This window comes from Rhinatrema bivittatum, chromosome 6, assembly GCF_901001135.1.
Source record: "Rhinatrema bivittatum chromosome 6, aRhiBiv1.1, whole genome shotgun sequence".
Lineage (NCBI taxonomy): Eukaryota > Metazoa > Chordata > Amphibia > Gymnophiona > Rhinatrematidae > Rhinatrema > Rhinatrema bivittatum.
Window position 1 is genome coordinate 364,018,274 of NC_042620.1, and position 23,662 is coordinate 364,041,935.

The window sequence follows — 23,662 nt, forward strand, 5'->3', positions numbered from 1 at the left end:
CAATACTCTGCCGTAAGAGTGGAGACATTGCATTTCTTGTTTGCCACTTCGTCTTAGGCTTTGCTGCTCTTGGTGATGAAGACTGTCCCTTTGCCACCTTACTGCTGTGCAAAAATCATGCTTAAAAGCTTGCCATCCCCACTATGCTATGACTATGCTGGACCTCCACCAAGCCCCTGATCCCCTGCAGGGTTGGTGGGCAGAATGATCATGCACCGGCCCAAAGAGATGTCTTAGGTGGGGGGGCATGCCTGGATTTTTGTCCCCCCTCCTCTGAATGACACCTTTCTGTTAGGCCCCGCCCTCTCCCCATTCTGATTTGCTGCTTCCATTGCTCCTCCCCCCCTCTTCCCTAGGCTCTTTGCTCCTCTCAACTGCTTTTCCTGCCTTCTATCCTCCTCACCCCCCCCTTCCCTGCCTTCAAGTGGGCATTCCCTGGTTGTGTTGTGACATGCTCGTCAAGGTGTAAGGGCATGTATCTGTCCTGCAGCTTTCTCAATCTATCCTTACAGGTTCAGGATCTGAGTGCTGTTGCCACAGAGAATAAGAGTATCTTACTTCCTACTAGATGGTGCTACAATAGCGCTGTCATCTATTTCTCAGCTAAGGGAATCTTCCGATTCCAAGGTTACAGTTCTAATACTGCACAGAATTTGGAATGTCTGGAAGCCACAGGAAATGTTTTAAAATGCCTTTAAATATGGTTGAAATACTGATGATAATAAACTACACAGTGACTAAAATATCTACTTCCCCAGGCGCACTAGTTAAAGCTCCCTATCTGCTCAAGCCTGCTTGTTCATTGTTTTCCCTTTATTACCTCACTGTCATAACTCCATTTACTCTTGAAGCTGTAAAAGTTATTTAAGTTGAAAGAGAATGGACAACATATTTCTCCTTCAGGGTACTGAGGGTAAATCTGTGTGCTGTGTTTTATAGCGCGAAAAGTCTGACCATGAAACTGGCCAATAAAATCGGTACTTACACTGGAAATGCCCAAGCTGCATAATGTCTCACATGCACTGTTTTATACAAGGAGCTAGGAATCTTTTTTTCTAAAATTCTTTTTTGCTAGAGTGCTCTTAGAAGACAACCATAAGAAAAGTTCAGACCTTATGATGGGAATCCACCTTAGATCCTGGCTGAAAAGGCCGCAGTTCCTCTTGCTTGGTTTCCTCTTTCTTTCCGTGACTGGGATTGTGCACGCTACTCTACAGCAGCCTCTGGCTGAAATCATCCCTTAAGAGAAAGGATATTATGCTGCCGGTATCTGCCGTAGGGGGAAGTGACTTACTAATAAAAAGGCATTTAGCAAGCACCTAAGTGCAGGCTAGCAAAACTTGGATTCTGCCCTAATTGTGATTGGTGAATGCCCTTCTTTCAGCATTTATCAAAAACACCTTTTTCATTAAAGCTGAAAATGTTATTAACTGGTTAGCAAAGTTGAATGCAGAGAAAGCTTCTGATGTCTTGCCTCGTCATGATAAATGGGATCCTACCTATTCACCGCTAAAGATGAAAGGGCAGACTGAAATTAGAGCACTATACTTAAAGAGTTCCCTGTCACGCTCAACCAGAAAGTCTAAAATAGGAGCATTATAGCCGCATTCAGCTGTCATGTACTCCTTCTGTCTTTCCATTCCCATCATGGCTGTTCATTGTACTGTACTTGGAGCCAAGACACTCTGGATAACATCAGCCTTCATCTCCTGCTGGATTCAGTTCATGAAATCTCTAGTCACACATCAGCGGGTCTGACCGAGTCCTTTCTACGGCAGTGAAACTGCATTATTGTAAATGCTGAATCACAATGTTACTAGAGGCGACGGGCAGAAAAATGAGATTAGCTAAAAAGTAAAGTTAAAAAAAGAAAAATCAGCAATGGAAAAGAGATGCAGATTAGCATCACTATTTATCCAAACTGCCAGACAGTTTTTAAAATAAGGAATGCACAATTCATAGTTGGGTAGACTGTAGTTGACTCAAATATTTTAGGGATGCATTTGATCAGGGAGTGGTTGATGGGTAATGTACAAATCATGATAGAATCCACAGAGGACATTTTAATGATCACATTGGGGCAGAGAGGACTGACCCTAAGGAAAGTGCAAAGCTCTGGAACACTGCTATGACATGTGTGGCCGCACCTGTTTGCCAGCCGGAAATTATACAGCTGGGAGGTGGTGTGTGTGTGTGTGTGTATGGGGGGGTGGTCTACAGTAGCTTCCGAAAATGTATACCTGGGCTGGTTGCCCTGATTTCCTCTCCCTCCCTCTAAGGACAGCCCTGAGGGAGGATAATGTAGCCACCTATGGAATCAGGCAACTAGACCCACAGTTGTGAAGATTCGCCACTATTGAGTGATTAAATATAGCCCACTGGTTACACTGTCTGTTTCACAATATTTAGCCACTCATAGGGAAGGAAATTTTCAAAATCATTTGTATATGGTAAAGCAGTGCTTTACCGGCAGAAACAGGTTTTATTAAAATTGCCTTTCCTGTGTGTGCGTAAACTTGCACACAGTGTGCTAGTACACATATAACTTTATCTGCATTGAGAAAATGCATCCCCAGGGACGGGAAGTGGGGAAAGATTTGAGCTTCTGCACATACTTTTGAATTTGCAAAAGTAGGCACTTTTTTTTCTTGAAAAAACTACCTGTACAAATTAGAGGGTGCAGATTTCTTCAGGCACATCTCCTAGCACATAATTTTCAAAGGGAAAATACAATACATACAGAATACCTGCAGACTTTCTACCAGCGCTGGTAGTTATAAAATTACCTCCAAGGTGTATAATTCTGGAGACATGGCTAGGTAGAGGGTGAAGGTGGGAATAAGCTGGCTAGTACTAATTTTCAGGACTATCCAGTGCTTGGAGAAAGAGAAAATCCCCTGTGCTAACCCATCAAAACAGAAACATATTAAACATAGGTGATTTTAGCCATTAGTATATAATAGAAATGTAACATTTGGTTCAAGGCAACTGTAAAACTTTTATAGTGGATATGAGGATATTATCATGCTAATACTCATGGGCCTAGAAAGTCTCATTTGTATATGATACTCCCTCATTTACATGCACATAATTGTTAATTTTAGCATTTATACATTAATGTGATGGGGACCATCTTAACATTCATATTAAGAAGGGATGTGCATTTGAGAAAAAAAAAAAAAAAACAGGCTTCCAGCAGCCCTGGCTGAGTCTTTCTAGGCCTCTTTCCAGCTGAACTGGGGCCTGTAAAGAACCAGCTGGGTAGATGTATAGAGAAGGTACAAATCAATCCCCTAAATATATGCTGAAATTTACAAAGTAAAAAATGAGAGGACCCACACATTTATCACAAAAGTATCTTTATACAATATATAAAAACAAAAAATATCTTAAATAATATTTAATACAAAATATGTATAAAAACATATCATATACTTAAATCATATACAGACAATATAGGTACAATGTTCCAATGTTTCTTTATAGATTGTTACAAAACCCAATAATTACAATCAAATATACACATAATCATACATACATCACTCATATCTGATACATTCAAACTAAAATCTCAATAATCTATCACGATACCCTCAACAGAAATTAAAGATCCTACTCCAATCAATAATGGAGATCGCTATTCCCATTGAACAAAATAGGAATCAAAGATACTATCGCTAGGAGGAATTGGGGAATGAATTGCATAATTTATGGTAAGATAAATTAAAATAGAAGTATGGTGAGATATGGATTTAATGAGAGATGGTAGATTTCTTGTTGCGCTGGAGGTGGACACTTGGCCTTTTGCAGGATTGGTACGGCCCTCTGGTCAGACCCAGAAAGCGCCTGCCACCAGGAGGTGGAGCACACAAGGAGACCGAGGCTAACTGGAGCGTCACCAATAACAGTCAGTGGTTTCCGCTGGTTGAGCCCTTGGGTACCTGGACTGCCTGGACTTAGGTGGGCCTCAGGTGGTCTCCCAGAGAGGTAGCGTAGGGGTGTGCCCACCATGAGCAACGGTGAATGGCTGATGCAGAGTGGATGGACTAGACCCGAACTGGAAGCTCCGGAGACCTCAGGAAGGTAACAGTTCAGGAAGGTTCTCTGGGCGAGGCAGGCAGCACCTGCGGATCTAGTCAGGTGGAAGTCGCGGTTAGTTTCCAAGCAGGTTGGTCTGGTAGTCACAGTAGGCCAGAAGAGAGTCTGTTCAATATATTTATAAATGATCTGGAAAGAAATGCGACAAGTGAGAATCACATTTGCAGATGATACAAAATTGTTCAGAGTAGTTAAATCACAAGCAGATTGTGATAAATTGCAGGAAGACCTTGTGAGACTGGAAAATTGGGCATCAAAATGGCAGATGAAATTTAATGTGGATAAGTGCAAGGTGATGCATATAGGGAAAAATAACCCATGCTATAGTTACACAATGTTAGGTTCCATATTAGGTGCTACTACCCAAGAAAGAGATCTAGGTGTCATAGTGGATAACACATTGAAATTGTCAGTTCAGTGTGCTGCGATAGTCAAACAAGCAAACAGAATGTTGGCAATTATTAGAAAGGGAATGGTGAATAAAATGGAAAATGTCATAATGCCTCTGTATCGCTCCACGGTGAGACCGCACCTTGAATACTGTGTACAATTCTGGTCGCCGCATCTCAAAAAAAGATATAATTGCGATGGAGAAGGTACAGAGAAGGGCTACCAAAATGATAAGGGGAATGGAACAGCTCCCGTATGTGGAAAGACTAAAGAGGTTAGGACTTTTCAGCTTGGAGAAGACGGCTGAGGGGGGATATGATAGAGGTGTTTAAAATCATGAGAGGTCTAGAACGAGTAGATGTGAATCAGTTATTTACTCTTTCGGATAATAGAAAGACTAGGGGGCAATCCATGAAGTTAGCATGTTGTACATTTAAAACTAATCGGAGAAAGTTCTTTTTTACACAACGCACAACTAAACTCTGGAATTTGTTGCCATAGGATGTGGTTAGTGCAGTTAGTATAGCTGTGTTTAAAAAAGGATTGGATAAATTCTTGGAGGAGCAGTCCATTACCTGCTATTAATTAAGTTGACTTAGAAAATAGCCATTACTAGCAGCAGTAACATGGAATAGACTTAGTTTTTGGGTACTTGCCAGGTTCTTATGGCCTGGATTGGCCACTGTTGGAAACAGGATGCTGGGCTTGATGGACCCTTGGTCTAACCCAGAATGGCATGTTCTTTTGTTCTTATGTTCTTAAGGGTCAGATCCAGAGTGTCAGTCCAGGAGTAGTCAGCCAAAGCAGGGGTCAATACCAGAGCAGGGGTCAATTCCAAGTGTAGTCAAGGCAAGCGAGGGTCAGTTCCAGGCAGCAGACAAGAGAATGGTCAGGCAGGCAGTGGTCAGTTCCAGGCAGCAGACAACAGAATGGTCAGGCAGGCAGAGGTCAGTCCGAAAGTACTACCTGAGAAGGATACAGGAACACATGGAGACACTGGTTATGAGGAGACGCTGGAACAAGGAGACGCTGGAACAAAGAACACTGGAACAAGAAGACACTGGAACAAGAGAACCCTGGAACACAAGAAGGCAAACTAGTACACCAATGGTGTCGACCCGATTGCCAAGGCAAGGTCCTGGGGACAGGGCCTTGCTTTAAATAAGGTTAAGCGGTGATGTCATCACTTCGCGTCTTGTTTGGGTTTCCTGTGCTCGGTCCTTTAAATACAGAGACGTCAGCAGCGCGTGCACCTAGGGGCGGGGCCGAGATGGTCGAAGATGCAGAGCCCCAATGGGAGCCCCGCTGCGAGGCCTGGAGTGAGGAAGAAGACGAGGCAGGCAGCGGTGAGCATTGGGGATGCTGGGAGCTTGTGGCAGCGGCGAGGCCTGCACTGGTTGAGGTGAGCAGGCCCAGTCACAGCAGCCATGCAGCCGGGATGCGCAACAGTAACCCCCCTCCTAGGCCTCCCCCTTACTGGTCTGGGCTTTTCAGGGTGGTCCCGGTGGAACTCCTGGAGCAGGTTTTTGTCAAAGATGTTGTGAGAGGGCTCCCAAGAGTTTTCTTCTGGGCCTAAGCCCTCCCATGATAGGAGGTACTCCCAAAGACCATGATGATGTTGGACGTCCAGGACCTCCTTGACCTGCAGGGTGTTTTCAGGTTCTGCTGTATGCTGTGTAGGTGGAGGATGCCTTCGGGAAGGCCAGGGCAGGGCCAAAGGCTTAAGTAGCAACACGTGGAATGTGTTGTGAATTCCCATGGAGGCTGGGAGTTGTAGCTGGTAGGTGACTGCTCCTATACATCGAAGGATGGGAAGTGGATCAATGAATCTGGGGACTAGCCCTTCAGATGGCAATAATAATCGGATGTGCTTCGTAATGAGCCAGACTTTCTGGCCAGGCCAGAACAGCAGCGTGGCCCGACGGATGTCTGTGAAGCGTTTGGTCCGATCAGCTGCTTGGCAGAGTCTCTCCTTTACTAGGTTCCAGAGCCTGCATATGGTTTGTGCTGTAAACTGAGCTGCAGGTGAGGGTACACTGAGTGGAACCAATAGGGGTAGGTGTGGTTGGTGGCCAAAGACTACCGCAAAGGGTGAAACATCTGTGGCAGAGGCGATATGAGTGTTAGGGATAGTTCTGCCCATGGAAGAAGGTCAGCCCAGTTATCTTACTGGATGTTGACATATGATCGCAGGAACGTTTTCAAGGAGTGATTAGTCCTTTCGGCTTGGCCATTTGCTTGTGGATGATAGGCTGATGTTAAGTTTAATGTAATATTGAACTTTTTACAAAGAGACCTCCAACATTTAACAGCAAATTGAGGCCCATGATCAGAGACAATTTCTTGTGGTAGTCCATGTAAACGAAATATGTTGGTTAAGAAGAGTCTAGCTCGTTCTGGAGCCTAAGAGAGACCAGGTAATGGGACAAAGTGGGCCATTTTTGAGAAGCGGTCAATGATGACCCATATTACAGTATTTCCTTTTGAAGGAGGCAGATCCATGATAAAATCAGTGGAAAGACTTGACCAGGGCTTGGTGGGTGCAGGAAGAGGTTGGAGAAGCCCCTATGGGTGGCTAGTCAGGGGTTTTTGCTGTGCACAAACTAGACAGGAGTCCACGTATTCGTGGGAGTCCTTTATCATACTAGGCCACCAATAGTGCCTTCGAAGCATCTTGATAGTCCAGGCTCAACCAGGGTGACTGGCCAGCTTAGAGTTGTGAGCCCAATGGAGCACACGCTCATGGAGATGGTGGGGGACTACTGTCTTTCCGGCTGGTTCCGTGGTGGTGATTGTAATTGATATGCAAGCTGGACCGATGATGTGCCTAGGAGTCTCAGGTGTGTCTTCTGGCTCGACAGAGCAAGAGAGCGCATCTGCATGGCAGTTTTTTGCTGCTGGGTGATAGAGTTCGAAGTTGAAGTATTCAAAGAAAAGTAAATATTGTGAATTTGTGTTGCTCCCCTTCCAGCCAGGGATGCCATTCCTAGAGAGCAAGTTTCACTGCTAGGAGTTCACGGTCCCCTATAGTATAATTTTGTTCTGTGGAGGAGAATTTATGTGAGTAGAAGGAGCATGGTACTAGAGTTCCCTTGGTGGACTATTGACTCAAGACCGCTCCTGCTCCGATAGCGGATACATTGACTTTGACGATGAAGGGGCGGTTAGGATCCGGATGATGTAGACAATGACCGGTATAGAAGGCTTCTTTTAAGGCATGGAATGCTGATTGGGCCTTGGGGCTACACACTCAAAGGTCACATCTTTTCCTAGTCATGGCGGTGAGTGGAGCGGCCAGCGTGGAGTAATTAGCAATGAAGTTTCGATAGTAATTTGTGAATCCAAGGAATCTTTGTAGGGCACGGAGGCCCACTGGTTGAAGCCAATCTTGAATACCCTGGAATTTTTCAGGGTCCATGGTGAAGCCACAGTTGGAAAAGATGTAGCCTAAGAATGAAAGACTGGGTTGTTCAAAAATGCTCTTCTATAATTTCACAGAGATGATGGTCTCTGAGGCATTGGAGGACTGTTTGAACGTGGGAACGATGAGACTTCAGGTCTTTGGATAATATTAGTATATTTGTCCAGATATACTATGACAAATGAGTATAAAAGGTCCCGGAAGATCTCGTTCATTAGCCGCTGAAAGACTGCAGGGGTGTTGCAAAGTCCGAAGGGCATTACTACGTACTCATAGTGGCCATCTCTTGTGTTAAAGGTGGTTTTCCAGATGTCTTCCGGCTGAATCCATACTAGGTTATACGCCCCTCGGAGATCCAATTTCGTAAAGATTTGTGCACCCTGCAGGTGATCGAATAGTTTACTAATAAGTGGCAGTGGGTAACGGTCCTTACGAGTTACTGTGTTCAACCCTCTGTAGTCTATGCAAGGTCTAAACTGCCATCCTTCTTCTTTACAAAGAACTCGGCTCCTGTCGGGGAATTAGAGAGTCTTATGAATCCTTTAGCCAAATTTTCCTTGATGTATGTTGACATCGCTTGGGTTTCAGGGAGTGAAAGGGGATAGGTTCCGTCCTTGGGAGGCATGGTTCCAGGTAGAAGTTCTATGGGGCAGTTAAACTCTAGGAATGGAGGCAGGATGTCAGCGTTTTGTTTGGAGAACACATCTTTGAATTCCGAGTACAGGGCAGGTAACCCAGGAAGAGTTCTAGAGTTTAGAACAGTCACAGATGGAGACGCTTGCTGTAAACAGTGGGTTTGACATCGAGGGCCCCACTGAGTTAATTGCAAGGCTTGCCAGTTGAAGTGGGGTGCATGTAATTGGAGCCAGGGAAGTCCAAGGACTACGGGTTGCGTGGATCATTTCAAGATCAGGAGGGAGATCTCCTCGTCATGCAGAGTCCCAACGGTGAGGCGAATGCTCATGGTACGGTGAGTGATACGACTGGGGAGATGTTCTCCCTGGATCGAGGCAATACGGAGTGGTACCTCCAGTGGTTGGTATCTAGAGGTATCTGAAGAAGCTTGATGATATCTTCCATAACAAAATTTCCACTCGCCCTAGTGTCTACGAGGGCGGTGGTAGTGAATGAACGTGACTCCCTAAGGAGGTTGATAGGCAGCAACAGTTCAGGGCCAGAAACAGTAGTGCCCAAGCTTGGGACCCCCGCCGGGCTCAGGCTTTGGAGTTTTCCAGATGCACATGGCAAGTCTGAATAAGGTGTCTAGGACCGATGCAATATAAGCAAAAACCCGCTTTTCTGCATCGGAGACAGGTGGCCACGATTGATTTGCAGAGGCCTCTCAGGAGGTTAAGTAGCCACTGGTAAGGCCTTCAACTTAGGACACGCTGAATAGGGTGATCTTAAGGCAGGAGGTCGTAGGATCCTTACCTCCTGATGTCATTGTTGAAGACGGTAGTTGATTCAACTGACCAGGGAGATCAGGTCTTCCAGAGATATGGGCATCTCGCGGGTAGCCAGTTCATCCTTAAGGGCAGGAGACAGTCCCTCGAGGTAGAGTGCCCACAAGCAGTCTTCTTGCCAACCTAACTCAGTAGCTAGAGTTCTAAACTCCACTGTATATTCAGCGAGCAAGTGCGAGCCTTGACGGAGGTGGAGTAGGTGGTGGCCAGCGACCGCCTGTCGGCCTGGGTCCTCGAAGGTATGTTGGAAGACGGAGATGAACTGAGGGAACTGACGAAGGATAGTGTCAGAACGCTCTCAGAGTGGGGAAGCCCATGCCAGGATGAATGTGATTTTTGTTGCCTCATTAGGGAACAATGAGGGTTGCAGTGAGAACTGCATATGACATTGATTTATGAAGCCTCGACAGAAGCGCAGATCCCCATTAAAACAGGGTGGAGCCGGGAGGGCGAGTGATGGCCATGAGGGCAAGGTGTGGGCAAGGCCCCTAGGTTGGCCATAACAGATTCCTCCAATTGAGAACGTATTTCTCCACAGAAGAAGCCAACGCTTCCATGATCAGTTGTTGCTCTCGGACACGAGTGACCAGACCAGGGATGGCCTGCAAGTCAGGAGACTCCGTCGAGTCCATGGTCTTGGCAACCTGTTGCTCTGGAGATGGACCCTTGGCCTGGAGCAGGATTGTACGGCCCTCTGATCAGACCCAGAGAGCACCTGCCATCAGGCTAACTGGAGCTTCACCAATAACAGTCCGGGGTTTCCGCAGGTTGAGCACTTGGGTACCCGGACCGCCTGGACTTAGGTGGGCCTCAGGTGGTCCCCCGGAGAAGTAGCTGAGGGGTGTACCCACCATGAGCAATGGTGCGCAGCTGATAAAGAGTGCATGGACTAGACCTGAACTGGAAGCTCCGGAGACTCAGGGAGATAACAGTTCAGGAAGGTTCTCCGGGCGAGGCAGGCATCGCCTGCGGATCTAGTCAGGTGGAAGCTGCGGTTAGTTTCCAAGCAGGTTGGTCTGGTAGTTACAGTAGGCCAGAAGAGAGTTTCCGAGTGAAGCTCAAGGGTCAGAGCCAGAGTATCAGTCCAGGAGTAGTCAGCCAAAGCAGGGGTCAATACCAGAGTCAGTCCGAGTATAGTCAAGGCAAGTGAGGGTCGGTTCCAGGCAGCAGACAAGAGAATGGTCAGGCAGGCAGTGGTCAGTACCAGAGGTCAGTACGAAGGTATTACCTGAGAAGGATACAGGAACACACGGAGACACTGGGATCAAGGAGACACTGGGATCAAGGAGACGCTGGAACAAGGAGATGCTGGAACAAGAAGACGCTGGAACAAGAAGACACTGGAACAAGAGAACACTGGAACACAAGAAGGCAAACTAGTACACTAACGGTGTTGACCCAATTGCCAAGGCGAGGTCCTGGGGACAGGGCCTCACTTTAAATAGGGTTAAGCGGTGATGTCATCACTTCGTGTGCTGTTTAGGTTTCCCGCGCTTGGCCCTTTAAATACAGAGACATCGGCCGTGCTCGCACATAGGGGCGGGGCCGAGATGGCCGAAGACGTGGAGCCCCGGCGGGAGCTCCGCTGTGAGACCTGGAGCGAAGAAGAAGATGAGGCAGGCTATGGTGAGCGTTGGGGACGCCGGGAGCTAGTGGCAGTGGCAAGGCCATAACTGGTCGAGGGCAGTAAGAGGTGAACAGGCCCGGTCGCAGCACCACGCGGCCAGGATGCGCAACATTTCTGAGTTGTGAGTATGTGCTGATAGAGTCTATTTGTGTTACACATAAGTATCTGAGCTATTATCCTCCCTGTAGAAGCCCAGAGTTGGGTTAAATGAGGGACCCTTGATGGGGTTCTTCTTTGAAGAGTGATGGTGCATAGAATTGAGAAATATCAGTATTTAAAATATCAGATATATGATTGCCCAATTTGACTTGGAATGATATGTTAGATAGGAAGGAAGAGAACCATCTGAGAATATTACCTTTGATTCCAATGTTGCTTGGCTGATGGCATAACAGGGTATGGTCCACAGTGTCAAAGGCTGCTGTTAAATCAATTAGCATAATATCTTTCTGTTCTTCTGACAGTAGGAGTTGGAGGTAGAGGAAATAAGTGCCCGCAGGTTTCAACATAACGTGCTGGTTTCAATTTGATGGAGATATTGGAACAATCCCAGAAAGAAGTGGTGAACATAACTCCTCTTGTTTCTTTTGCTTTAGAACCTGATAGGACGTGGACCCTTGGAGCTATCCTTTTGTGCCTCTTATTATCAGAAGATAAGGGTGCTTCCAGTTATGATAAAAGGAAGAAGTTCCTGGCACTTAATTTTTTCTAAAATTTCTAGTCAAATGTATAGTAAAATTCTTGGAAGTTCATTTTGTTTTCCATAATTCAGTTCAACTGGAGAGGTTTCTTGAAGAAATATTATCTTAGCTTGCAAAATACAACATCACTTGTGCATTGGGGTTTGTTACTATTGGAGTGTCTACGTTCATTATATCCTTCCAGTTAATGACAGTTTTTCTTCTTTTTTTAATTTTTCCTTTCCTCCTGTATTTTTGGTCTAATTTTTCAGCATTTAATATATTGAATGATTTTCTTTTTCCTATGTACTTATGTTATCCTTGGAATTATAGTTTTGTAAATGTTGCATTTTTTTCTCTCTCTTAATTAAACAATTGTTTGGCTTAAATTTTGAAAAGCGTAATAAATAGAAATGTTGAAAAGAAAGCTCATTTCTGAATTGTGTTTGCCTGTAAACCTTTCAGGCAATGAACAATCTGCTTTGCATCCTTCAGATTGCATATCAGCAGATGTCCAGGGGCATAAACGTGTATTAATTTTCTTTCATCTATTTCCATTAAAATCATGAATACATACAGCATAGCAACTTCCTTTCCTTTTAAGTACTTTTCCTGTTTTTCTTAACAGTTTTTTTTATTTTTGAAGGCATGCATCTGCCACCATTATCCTTAAAAATTAGCACATCAATGTTTCTGTGCAAATATATATTTTTTTGAAATAAGGCCTGCAGTAAGGTAATGTCCATAAAACATGCCAATTTGTCAGTAAATTACAAGCTTCGTTACCATAAAACTCACAAACAGAGCCTATATCTCATTAGCAAAGCACAATGTGAGTGCAACAATATTCATCTCCCTGAAGAGTGCTTATGCACTGATAAAAAAATAACAGATACAAGTTTTGCTGAGAGCTGCCACTAATTACACTAAGTACAAGGAACAAAAATACGCAATTGCGTATTTTTGTTCCTTGTACACCGACGTGATATCTTTGATGAGCGGCGGTATAGAAAAACCATTAAATAAATAAATAAATAAATAAATTATAGCATTAACTTTATTAATGAAAAGACCAACATACATAATTTTTTGTAATGTATGTTGCTTTCCTTTAATCTTCTTCCTCTTCCTCCATCTTCTAATGACAAGGTATATCATATAACACAGGTATATCTTCCTTACCAGTATGAGAAAGAGGTCTGAGTGTGGGTTAGTCCATGGAGATAGAGGCAAGCTTTCCTTTCAAACTCTAACCCTAGCCCAGCCACTAATTTACTATAATTTTGTGGGACACATTTTCTTCTTCACTCTTTCATTTGTAATCTATCCAGACTGGATGGGCAATATAGTCTTTTCCTGCCATCATGTTTCTATGTTTCATTTAGATTTTGAACATTCTAGAATAACAGGCTCTGTATTTTTAGGAATAAGCATATTAAAAGTATAATGTATTTCAATATATACCTTTTCTGTAAGTACTGTATGCAGTACATGCTAATAAAGATTTATAGTAAATTTGCACCACTGCACTTTATAAATATATATTTTCCCCAGCAAATAATACAAGATAAAATGTTCTTTTGTCTGCTACCCCAGTTACCCCTGCAATTACCTCCTGCAATTTCTTTAAGAGTTATATCACCCAAATATGGATTTTGTGGATAAATAAAATGTGTAAATGCAACAAGTACATAAGAAGGCAAAACATTATGATGATAGCTAAAACTATAACTGGGATCTATTTTTCCTGTAAAAGGAAAAAAATGTACATAGACATTCTTTACAGGCAAAGACAATATCTAATATTGTTACTACCATTTACGAGCCCAATCCCATTAGCTAAATACATTGTAGATCTGCATTAACAAGGGCTTGTTCTCATTATATACCAATGGGAAAATAGACTACATATAACAAGGACATATGCCTATTTACCCTAATTAGATTACTTTTTTTAATTACTTACATGTGATATCTAGATACTCCCTAATGCTGTAAATTTTACACATGCAACTACCTTGACTCACAAAACTGAATGAAGAGGGAGTACTGAATGCAGAAACTTCATCTGCTGATGGTAAGTTGGACTTGCTGGGAAAGAACATTTAAAATCTTTAAAAACATCCTTAAAGGGCTAAACTATTAACTGGCTGTGTGTTGTGTTCCGCGCTCGTGAAAGGCCACAAGCGCGGCCCACTACCTCACCCGCGACCGCAACCTGCCGCGGGAACTCCGGGGGAAACCCCTGACCCGATGCCTGCTGCTTTGGCGCGGGCTCCCGTCCTGGCCGTCGGGTGGGGAGCCGTCCCTGTTCCTCCCTCGCGGTGTCCGGCTGCATTTCCTCGGAGGAAATCCAAGATGGCCGCCGCCATCTTTAGGCGCGAGGCCGTGCCTCCTCATTAGCTTTAAAGGGGCATGATCCCTTTAACCAGGTTCAGCTGTTCCCTATGAGCTAGAGCAGAGGAAGTATAAAAGGAGACTTCCTCTGCTCATTCCTCAACTTGGCAACATCCTTTGTTCGTCAGGTCTGCTTGCTTCGGTGAGTCTTCCTGTGCTTTGGATCTTCGTTCCTGTCTTGTCTTGGTGTTCCTGGTTCCTGACTTCGGATCGGCTAGCGGTGATTCCTGGTGTGTGACTTCGGACTGGCAAATGGTGATCCCTCGGTGTGTGACCTTGGACTGGTAAGCGACAAACCTCTGGCACTTGACCTCGGACTCCTTCTTGATCATCGTCTCCAAGGGCCCGCCTAAGTCCCAGCAGCCCGGGTCCCTACGGGCTCCTCCCGGGGGGACCACAGGCTTCCAGGGGTGAAGCTCCAGTCAGCCCATGCACCGAACGTCTTGACCTCTCAAAGGTCCACCTAAGTCCCAGCGGTCCGGGTCCCTACGGGCTCCTCCTGGGGGGACCGCGGACTTCCAGTGGCAAAGACACACTTCCTTTCTTCACCTCACGACTCTTCGTCTGCCTTCACAGTCGTCTCTGCCTCCTGTGCCGAGGGTCAGTTGGTAACGTCTTCTGTTCCTGCCTCGCCACCCCAAAGGGAGAACCTACGGACCATCATCCCAAGGTATTCCATCCTCCCGTCGACCCAAGGGTTCACAAGCCTGAGCATAACACTGTTTACTGTGTGTTAGATTTTAAGGCTAGTATTTGGTGTCAAGTATTAAAAATTGTATGTGTTTAGTAACAGGATTTTAGGTTCATTTTGTGAGCTCATATAAGTTAGTATTTATTTGCCACTATAAAGAATTGTGAGAGTTTAGAGATAATAGGCTTTCAGGAAGTGGTGTAGCCACTGGTGGGCCTGGCCCAACCACTTTCAGGTCAGACTGTTGTGACCGTCGCTGCCCGCCTTACCACTTTTGCGACTCCCCCTTTAGTTGATGGAAGTTTGGCTGCCGCAGGGTCATCTTGCCGTTCTCCTCCGGCGTCCCAGACCGGCTAGACGCTGCCTTCCGCCATGTTCTCCTGAAGCTTAAGGGCATGCGCGTGGCGCGGCCCTACTCAAGTACCAGCTGTGGCGTGAACCTCAGGGGCATCCCCCTGAGATGATGTCATCCTCACTGGATACTTAAGGTCTTTTGTTTTGCTAGCTATTCAAGTTAGCAAAGGTTAGCAAAGGTTAAGGTTCATACGTTTCCCTGGAACCAGGTACTCGCTCCTTTAGGGCCTACTTCATTCCAGCCCCTGGGCTGCTTCAAGAGACTATTGTGTGAGTGTTACCATCAAGGTTCTGTTCCTGAACTCTGCATACTCTGCCTACTCACTATATTCAGTTTCTGTACAGCTCAGCCATCCTGGGATCGCTGTTCTAGTGCCTGAGGGACTACAGCCCACCCGGGCTCTTCCAGCTCACTACTGCCACCTCTGGTGCTTCACTATACAGTTTAATAAAAGATCTAGTGTGTGTCTGTCTTCCAACTCTGAACCTGACCGGTGGCCCCTCTCGGGATCTTCCCCCATGGGCGTGGTCATCTGCCACCGGCCCAAGGATCCACCCACAATTATCACAAATAATAACACAGACCTACCCAATCAGAGCTGCCCAACACCTGATATGAGAGGAAACTGCAGTGGCGCGGAGATGACATGCTCGTGGGGATCCCACCCTATAATAGGTGCAATAGAAGAAACTTGACAGTGTGGTGATAACCTACTCATATAAAGATTTTAAAAGCCTATTTTACAAAGGCCCGGCAACACGCATAAAGCCCCGGGATGCGGCCATTTGCTGCTGTGTCGGAGGATCGCATGCCAGCAGGCTGCCAGTGCAAGAGGTAAGATAAAGGTTGGGGGGGAGGGTTAGGAAAGGGCTAGGGGGCAGAAGGGTTAGGGGAAGGGGAAGGGAGGTTAGGATAGGGGGTTAGGAAGTTCCCTTCCAGGCTGCTCCGAAATCAGAGTGGCCTAGGAGGGAATGGGTTAAGGCTCCAGGACATTGGCGGAATACGCCATCGACTTTCGGGCCCTCTCCTCGGAGCTCGGCTGGGACTCCGACTGCCTCAACACCATTTTCTATTAGGGACTGAGCCCCCGAATTAAAGACGAGCTCGCAGGACGTGAGATACCGAGCTCCTTAAATGCCTTGATCAATTTGGCCGGTCACATAGATCGACACCACCAGGAGCGCCGCCAAGAGGCCCAGACAACATCTAAAGCCGCAACTCCGTCCAGACGTCCGCGACATTCACCCTCACCCAAGAGTAGGTCAGAAACCCCCCGGTCGCTACCCGACGAACCCATGGATGTGGGACGGGGGAAGCTGTCCTCCCGCAAACATCATCAGCGAATAAGGAAGGACCTCTGTTTTTATTGCGGTGTAGCGGGCCACCGGTTAGCCACCTGCCCTGTGCGTTTGGAAAACTCGCGTGCCTAGGACCAGGAGGAGGCCTCGTCCTAGGCTCAACTTCATCTACACCTCCACTAACTGTTCCAGTGGCGCTAACGTCACCCGCGGGTGAATTTCATACGTTAGCCCTGGTCGACTCAGGCGCCGGCGGCAATTTCATAATGCAGAAATTGGTGGAGCACCTAAAAACTCCACTGGCTCACATCCCTGCTCCTCTGGTCATCTCCTTCATCCAAGGGAGACCCCTCCCAGGTCGCGTGACCCACATGACAGTTCCTACCCAGTTAATGGTAGGGCTCCTTCATCGGGAAGAGATGTAATTCCACGTCCTGGAGCACTCGATGCACCCGGTAGTCTTGGACCTCCCGTGGCTCCAAGAACACGGTCCCCAGTTCGAGTGGAAGAGTTTACAGCTGACCCGTTGGGGCCCGAGCTGTCATGGTAGATGCCTCCAACCTGTAATCCCAGTCTCCTACTCTGTGGCCTCCACCAGGCTTCCAGGATTGTCAGATGTGTTTTCGAAGCAAAAGGCCGACATTCTGCCTCCTCATCGATCCTTTGACTGTGCCATCAATCTACTTCCTGGCACTGAGCCTCCTCGTAGGCGCACTTATGCCCTCTTGCCTGCGGAAACACAGGCCATGAATGAATATATCCAGGAAAACCTGGAGAGAGGCTTCATCCGGAAGTCAAAGACCCCCGCAGGGGCTGGATTCTTCTTCGTCGGGAAGAAGGATGGAACACTGCGCCCCTGCATAGACTACCGGGTCCTGAATGCTATAACAGTAAAGGATCGCTACTCCTTGCATCTTATCTCTGAACTCTTTAACCGCCTGCAAGGGGCAAGAATCTTTTCCAAATTGGATCTTCGAGGGGCTTACAACCTCATTCGAATTAAGGAGGGTGATGAGTGGAAGACCGCCTTCAATACCCGGGACGGCCACTATGAGTATTTGGTGATGCCATTCGGGCTTTGCAATGCCCCCGCAGTTTTCCAGAATACCATGAATGAAATATTCCGCGACCTTCTGTACCAATGTGTGGTAATATATTTGGACGACATCCTGATTTTCTCCGCTTCACGTCGTCCAATTCTTGCAACGTCTCAGGGAACATAAGCTGTATGCGAAGCTTGAAAAGTGCCTGTTTGAGCAGGAGTCTCTCCCCTTCCTGGGATACATAGTCTCCAGTCAGGGATTCCGTATGGATCCGCAGAAGCTAAGTGCCATTCGGGAATGGCCACAGCTGTCCGGGCTCAAGGCACTCCAAAGGTTTCTGGGTTTTGCAAACTATTACCGGTCTTTTATCCCCCACTATGCATCCATTGTGGCACCGATGACAGCCCTGACACATAAAGGAGCAGACTCCAAAAAGTGGCCTCCAGCAGCGGAGGCCACCTTCCGTCGCCTCAAGGAGGCGTTCATGCTGCAACCCTGCCTTCGAGATCCCGATCCGCAACGCCCGTTCTTTGTCAAAGTGGATGCATCTTCAGAAGGAGTAGGGGCCGTCCTGAGTCAGGCCTCCGAGGGCCACAAGTTACGTACGTGTGCCTTCCTCTCCCGCCAGTTCATGCTAGCGGAGCAGAACTACGCCATTGGCGACAAGGAGCTCTTGGCCATCAAAGTGGCCTTAGAAGAGTGGCACCCATGGCTGGAGGGGGCACAGCACCAGTTCACGGTCTTCACAGACCACAAAAACTTAGAGTACTTACACCGGGCACAACGGCTCAATCCCCGACAAGCTCGGTGGGCCCTGTTCTTCACCCGTTTTAACTTCATTCTGCGATACAGACCGGCAGAAAAGAATACTAAGGCTGACGCCTTATCACCGGTATTTGATTCTACGGAAGGTTCTGAGGAACCACAGTACATCATTGAGCCATCTCGGATCCACCTGGCAGCTACCACTACCATCCCGCCTGGAAGAACCCTAGTTCCGCCGCACTTGCAGAGACAAGTGCTGGCGTGGGCCCACGATTCTCGATGTTCTGGCCACCCAGGGCAATCCCGCACGTTGCAGCACCTGCGCCGGTACTACTGGTGGCCCAAGGTGAATAAGGATGTCCGGGCATATGTGGAGTCCTGCCAGACCTGCGCTCGCCACAAGAAGATCTCCGGTTCAACCCCTGGGTTACTCCAACCGTTACCTGCCCCTGCGGAACCGTGGACTCATGTGGCTACGGACTTTGTGGTGGATCTGCCACCCTCCAATGGCAACACAGTAATATGGGTGGTTGTCGACCGTTTTAGCAAGATGGCGCATTTCGTGCCTTTACCAGGGTTGCCGTCTGCACTACAGCTGGCTCAGCTATTCGTCCAGCACATCTTCCGGCTTCATGGTCTGCCTAAAGGCATCCTGTCCGATCGAGGGCCTCAGTTTACTGCTAAATTCTGGAAGGCCCTCTGCCAGAAGTTCGACGTCACCCTAGATTACACGTCCGATTATCATCCACAATCCAACGGTCTCGCAGAGAGGACGAACCAGACCCTAAAGCAATTTCTCCGTCTGTATGTTAATGAAAAACAGGACGACTGGGCCAGCCTGCTGCCCTGGGCCGAATTTGCACTGAATTCCCATATCTCAGCCGCTACGGGGTCCTCCCCATTTCAGATAGTGTATGGAAAGCAGCCATGCCCACCACTGCCTGTTCCCATCACGGTTGCATCTCTGACAGCTCAACTCTCCGCCGATGAGTTGCATCGCCTGTGGATTTCCACGCAACGCGCCCTGATCAGGGCTGGTCAGGCAGCTAAGAGATACGCAGACCAGCACAGAAGGCCATACCCGCCTCTCAAGCCGGGCCAAAAGGTTTGGTTGAGCACGCAGTTCATCCAGTTGAAACTGCCCTCATCACGACTGGCCCCGCGGTTCATCGGACTGTTTCCCATCATCCGGCAAGTGGGTGCTGTCTCGTATCAACTTCGTCTCTCTCCGACCCTCAAGATTCACAACACGTTCCACGTCTCCCTACTGAAGCCTCTGGTTTTGTCTTGGACTTCCAGCACGCCTCCAACCCCGCAACCTGTGGCCTCTGAAGATGACCTCACCTATCAAGTCCGAGAGGTTCTAGATGTAAGGAAACACAGGAAGAAATGGGAGTACCTAATAGCGTGGGAAGGCTTCGGTCCCAAGGAGAACTCCTGGGAACCACTGGCTAATATCCTGGACCGGAATTTGCTGGAGCAGTTCCACAAGGACCATCCAGCTAAACCCAGGCCTCCGGGGAGACGCCCTAAAGAGGGGGGTACTGTTGTGTTCCGCGGTTGTGGCACCCCACGACCGCGGCCCCCTACCTTAGCCACAGCGTTCCTGCACTGCGGGAGCCCCGGGGGAGGGCTCTGATCCTGGCCGTCGCCCCGCACGGCCTCCCAAGCTGACCGCTGCAGGGGAAGCCTTCCTGCTCCCCCCTCGCGGCGTCCAGCAGCATCTCTCCTCCGCGGGACAAAATAAAAAATGGCCGCCGCCATCTTTAGGCTCGAGGCTGCGCCTCCTCATTAGCCTTAAAGGGACATGATCCCTTTAACCAGGCTCAGCTGTTCCCTATGAGCTGGAGCAGAGGAAGTGTAAAGGGAGACTTCCTCTGCTCATTCCTCGACCTGGCAACGTCCCCTAGCGCTGTCTAGTCTGCTTGCTTCGGTGAGTCTTCAAGCTTTGGATCCCGTTCCTGCTTTGTCTTGGTGTTCCTGGTTCCTGACTTCGGATTGGCTTCGGTGATTCTCTGGTTCCTGAGTTCGGATTGGCAAGCAGTGATTCTCTGGTACACGACTTTGGACTGGTAAGCGACGACCCTCTGGCACTCGACCTAGGACTCCTTCAAGACTCCGTCTCCAAGGGCCCACCTAAGTCCCAGTGGCCCAGGTCCCTATGGGCTCCTCCTGGGGGGACCGCGGGCTTCCAGGGTGAAGTTCCAGTTGGCCTTTGCACTGTTACCCTGACCTCCCTAGGTCCACCTAAGTCCCAGCGGTCGGGTCCCTACGGGCTCCTCCCGGGGGGACCGTAGACCACCAGTGGTGAAGACACAGCACCTCATCTCGTCTCTTCATCGCCTCCGTGTTCGCCTCAGTCTCCAGTGCCAAGGGTCAGCTGGTCCTGCCTCCTGTTCTGCCTCGCCACCCGACAAGAGAGCCTATGGACCCTCCGAAAGGTTTACCATCCTCTCGTCGGCCAAGGGTCCACAAGCCTGAGCATAACATTTATTACATGATTGATTGGATCTGATTGTGTTTTCTTGTGTATTTATAAACTGCAATAAATATAAAATTAATACAGATTAATAGATAATTTTTTAATGTTGGTAAGTGCTTGAAATTATTGAGTTAAAATAATTTAAAGTTTCACTCATGATGCATAACAGCTATTGGAGACTATTTAGAAATTCAATGTCCGGTGCACTCTAAGGCAATATTTATTGATAACAGTACAACTTGTAGGGCTCAGGCTTGTATGCCTACTGCCTACCCTTTTAACCTTGGTCCCCCTCCCAAAAAAAAAAAAAATCAATTCTGGCTGCGTCACTGCTTTGAGCTAATTTTGTGAGTTAGTATAAGTATAAAAATTGTAAATTTGCAAAGGTCTGGAAAATGAGAATACTGGTTTCTGAGGAACTAGACACTAGTTTGATTCCCACTCACCTCCTCCCCATATTCTTACCCACCCCAAGCTTTTTTTTTTTTTTCTCTCTTTAATAGATAACACACCCTTCCCTCTCCCAGATAAGAGGAAAATTTCAAAAATAGGAGTCAATAAGTGATTTTGAATATACTGCTAACCCTGGTTTTAGTGATTGACTGTTGGGAATCCCAGCTGCGGTTCACCGCAACCAGGCTCCCTTACCTGCCTTGGCAGGCGCAGACTCCAGGCTTCCCCCCTGCGGCGTGGGGGTGGCCCTGCCCCGAATTCTGCCATAGCATTCATTCCACACGGCCTCAGATGCTGCAGACTTCCTCCCAGCATACGCCTCCCTAGGTGCGCGCGTGTGGCACTTGCCGCTTCTTAAAGGGGCCGCAGCGGGAAACTTTGGCCCAGACCCGAAGATGATGTCATCTCATTGGGCTATTTAAGCCCAGCTCTGATCTCTGTTCCTTGCCTTGGCAACAGGTCCTGCTCATGAGAGTGCGTGGTTGCTGCGTTCCAGTGTTCCTGATCTTGAGTTCCTGCCTGTTCCTGTTCCTGGTATCCCGCTCTTCGGATTGTCTTCGGATTGTCTTCTTGGTCTCAACTTCGGCTTGATTTCCTGATTTTGCTTGTCTGCTGCCCGTCTTGACATTTGGCTTGCTTCCTGGTTCCTGTGTGTCCGCCGCCTGCCCTGATCTCCGGCCTGGTTCTTCGTGCTGCCTGTTCGCTGCCTGCCCCAACTTCTGGACTGTTCACGGTACCCTTGATCTCCGCCAGCCTTGACCTGGACTCCATGACATTTCTTCTTCTCTTGGATTCCTCATTGCCAAGAGACCCGCGTCTGTCCTGCCGGCCCCGATACCCAAGGGCTCAACCTGAGGGGAACGAGGGCTGGTATAGGTGAAGCTCCAGCTGGGTCTCCTTCTCCACTGGGGGCCTTCCCTGTCCTGGGCGCATGACTCTCTAACTACTGGCCATCCTGGCAGGACCCATACTCTGGAGCTCCTGTCCTGCTACTACTGGTGGCCACAGATGGAGCGCAATGTCCAGGCATATGTCAGATCCTGCCTGACCTGTGCCCAGCAGAAGCCATTACCAGGTTGCCCTTGGGGCCTCTTGCAACTGCTACCCATACCCAAGGAACCATGGACTCATATCTCCACGGACTTTGTGGTGGATCTACCCCCATTCAATGGGAATCATCTGGGTGACCATCAACAGGTTTTCAAAGATGGCACACTTCATTGCTCTTCCAAAACTACCCTCAGTACCTGAACTTGCTCAGTTGTTTACTCAACACATCTTTCGCCTCCATGGCCTTCCCCGACACATAGCCTCCGACTGTTGCTCTCAGTTTACAGCGAAGTACTGGCGATCTGTATGTAAAAAGTTTGGGATCCAAATGGATTTCACCTCCGCCTTTCACCCTCAGGAGAACGGCCAAGCAGAACGTACTAACCCCTAAAGACCTTCCTCCGTTCCTTCGTTGGAGACAGACAAATGATTGGGCTGCTCTGTTACCTTGGGCAGAATTTTTCCATAACCAGCATGTCCATTCCACAACAGGAGCTTCTGCATTCCAACTAGTCTTTGGTAAACAACCAGCATCACCGTTACCATTACCACTGGCAGTGCCCTCTCCTGCAGCTCAACTTACTGCCCAACAACTCCATTCATTCTGGAACACCACTCAGGCTAATCTCCAACGAACTGCCGAGGCAGCCAAGAAAGGTGCTGACAAACACCAGCATCCTGCCCCACTAACCCTGGAGATCGAGTATGGGTGAGCACTCATCATATTCATCTTCGAGTGCCCTCCATGAGGTTGGCACCCAAATACATCGGACCCTTTGCAGTAAGCAAACACCTGGGCCCGGTTTCCTACCATCTGCATCTACCATCGAGCCTGAAGATACACAACGCATTTCATGTTTCCTTGTTGAAACCTTTGGTGCTCTCTCCATTCCACCACAAGCCACCAGAACCCCCGGACATAGCCGCAGACGAAGACTAGGTCTATCAGGTCAAGGACATACTTGTTGTCAGGTACAACCACAGACGCTGGGAGTACTTGATCTCCTGGGAGGGTTTTGGACCAGAGAAGAACTGTTGCGCCCGTCAGCCGCAGATGCCTGTGACCTCTCTGTCTCACCTCTTTTCTGCCTTTCTCTATTCCAAATGGCAAGATATCTGCCTCCACTTCCACACGCCAACTGCTCCGGTGTCCCTGGTCCAACAGGGGCAATTGCGTTCGCCATTTTCCTTCTGGGATCACCTAGGGCACATATGCGCGAGCTGGCCCTCCTTTTACGTACGTCATGGCGGGAACTTCGGGGGCGTCCCCTCCGCATGACGTCATTATCTCTGGGTATTTAAACTCTAAACTCCATTTCAGCTACGAGTTAGCAAGGATTCGTTCCTGCTGATTTCGCTCAGGTTACAGACGCCTTCGCTCTGTACTCTCTCCGGACGACCCAGGTACCCGCACCTTGAGGGACTTGCTACATTCCTGTTTCACCATTC